Raw genomic sequence first — 3,182 nt, forward strand, 5'->3', positions numbered from 1 at the left:
AAATGACTGCCAGAAAGCCACTCTGTTTATTCTTAGAATCCTCTGCCAAAATTAGAGTATGTGTGTTTTTTAAAGATGTAAGTACCTTTTATTCTGTGTCAACTAATGGACACAAATATTTCAAAGAATGTATTTTAAATTGTCATAATGAGAAATAGAAAAAGAATATTTCTTTGGTCAAAGTGAATACTTTCTCCTTTCATGTCAAGACATTCTATCTATAAACCTGAGTATTGAAAAAGATTCCAGGACAAGCATAGAAAGGGGAAAATAGAATAAATGGGAGTAAAGCCCTAATGGAAATAGCACTGTTTGGAATAAGTGCACAGATTTCTCTGACACTTACTGCAAACTTCAAATTTGGAAAAAAGGCTCAATTTTTATGACTCTCAGTTTCTCCATATAAGAAGTAAATGGATTGTATTGGATGATCTTTAAATTTCTTTCTCACTAGAAAGCTATGAAGACATGCATTTTCCAAAGTAGTGAACAAGAACTAGCCATAGTTTTTTTTTTTAAGAAAGCAATTGCAGGGGTGGTGAGGTGGTGTAGTGGATAAAGCACTGGCCCTGGAGTCAGGAGTACCTGGGTTCAAATCTGGTCTCAGACACTTAATAATTACCTAGCTGTGTGGCCTTCGGCAAGCCACTTAACCCCATTTGACTTGAAAAAACCTAAAAAAAAAAGCAATTGCATTTCCCTCTCTCTTACCATAATTTATGTCTTAAGGGTCATGAAGGTTCCTTGACTTTATGGAGAAACAATAGTCCATAAAGAATATTGTGATACAACTTTCATCAGTCCAAAATACCTACCATTTCTATGTAAATAAAGAGTTTATGAGTCTTTACATAATATGATTAATGTCACTTCTCCTGAATCTCTTTTTAACAGGAACAGGGATTGTGTGAGATGCTTTAGTTTTCTACCTTTTAATTATGGTGACCATAAAATTGTACCCATTGTCAAAGTTTTATTAGATAGCTTCAGAAATTTAGAGAAATTTCATGTTGCACAGACAAGATACAGAAAGAGACCCTAATTTTCTTACTGTCAAATTGTTCTAATTTTATCTATTATTAATAGTGTCTAATTATTCTAGGTGGAACACAATTTGTTTGATTTCTATGACAGTCTATAAAAAGTCATTCTCATGGAGCCGAAATGGGCAGTGGGAAGGCAGCATTTCCTGGGAATTCTTTCCTCAGGGAACTCTAAAAGCCATCAAATTATGACTCTAGCCAAAATTTAGAGGAGCAGAGACCAATGAAAGCCTGAGTGATATAATTTCCCAGTCCAAGATAGCTTCGATGTTACGTGGGAAAGGCATGTTTACCAGGACCGGGACTTGGAAAAAGCCTCAGTAACAGCACAGCCTGGGAGCAGTTTGAAGGGGTAGAGAGAGAATTCAACCTGACCAGAATGAGTGTGGAGTGAGGATCACCCACCTGCCCCAGAATCTGCATGAGGAGAAATCAGTCTTCAACCTCCTGAGCATAGTCCACAGATGGTAAGTGCGTCAGGAGAGAAGGCAGAAATGTCTCTGCTTTCCCTTGGGGCAGGACTCTGGTGTTTGCCCACACTCAGATCCAGGTTGCAGTTTGGGATTCCATACTAAGATAGCCCAGCAAAGCCTCTCCTTACAATTCTAGGGAAGAGGATACCTCTATGGTCATCTAAATATCAAAGCACAGGCAAGAGAGCATAAGACTTTGGAGAAATAAACATCACAGTAGGGTGTCTTCAAAAAAACTCCCAAAGCCTTGGAAGTGCTGTAAATTAGTTTTGCGCAGAGGAAATTAGTAAAAGAAAGAAAAAGAAGAATCTGACATAGAGGATTACGTTAGCCCCATGGAAAATAAAAACACATAATTGGATAATGACAAAATCAAAGCTTGTGTATCTGAAACCTCTGAAAGAAATAGAAAATGGGCTCAGACTATGGATGAGCTCAAAAAGACTTTGAAAAACAATTAATAGAGGTGGAAGAAAAATTGGGAGAAGAAATGAGAACAATACAAAAAATTCATGAAAATCGGAACAACAACTTGGTGAATCAAATACAAAAAAAATACTGAATAAAATAATATGTTTTATACAAGTTTAGGTCAAATGCAAAAAGCAAAACAAAAGGCAAATAAGAAGATTGCCTTAAAAAGCAGAATTGTCCAGCTAGAAAAGGAGATAAAAAAAATCTCTGAAGAAAATAACTCCTTCAAATGCAAAACGGAACTAAAAAAAGCGGATGACATTGCAAGAAATCAGGAAGAAATAAAACTCTTCCAAAAATCCAAAAATTAGGGGGAAAATGTGAAATATCGCAACAGAAAAGCAAAAGACCTCAAAAACAGATGCAGAAGAAATAATTTGAAAATTAATGGGCTACCTGAAATTCATGACCAGTAAAAGAGCCTAGACTTCATTTTTCAAGAAATAATACAGCAAGATTTCGCTGAGATCCTGGAAGCAGGGGGTTAAATATAAATTGAGGGATTTCATTTATTACCTCCTGAAAGAGATCACAAAAATAACCTCCCAGGAATATTATAGCCACATTACAAAACTCCCAAATTAAAGAGAAAATTCTAAACGCTGCGAGCAACAAACAATTCAACTACCAAGGCTTCATAATCCGGATTACACAGGATCTGGCATCATTTATATTAAGGGCTAACAGGGATAGGAATACGATATTCCAGAAGACAAAAATCTTGGTTTACAACTGAGAATCAACTACTGAGAATAACTGAACATCTTCTTTCAGGGGAAAAGATGGACATTCAATGACACAAGGAACTTTCAAACTTTCCTACTGAAACCACCAGACCTGAACAGAAAGTTTTATCTCCAAGTACTTTGGTGAACCATAGAGAGGGTGGATGAGAAGAACTAGTAATAGCAACTGTCGGGAAAATATTAAAGCAACTTCTCTGGTGGACTTATGATAAAGAAGGCAACTTAATGCAGGGACAGAGCCATTGGATTCTGAACACAGACTGAACTACATTTTTTCTGACACACTGTTCTTGAGGTTTCTCATCTTCTTGGGGGAAGGGGGGTTTATGTTTACTCTTTAAACAAAATTATACCAATAATAGATTGGCAAAAACAAAGAAATATTAAAAAATAAATAAATAAAAATTGTAAAAAGTCATTCTTACACTTCACAGGGGTCCTTATTC

This window comes from Macrotis lagotis, chromosome 3 (genome assembly GCF_037893015.1).
Source record: "Macrotis lagotis isolate mMagLag1 chromosome 3, bilby.v1.9.chrom.fasta, whole genome shotgun sequence".
Classification (NCBI taxonomy): domain Eukaryota; kingdom Metazoa; phylum Chordata; class Mammalia; order Peramelemorphia; family Peramelidae; genus Macrotis; species Macrotis lagotis.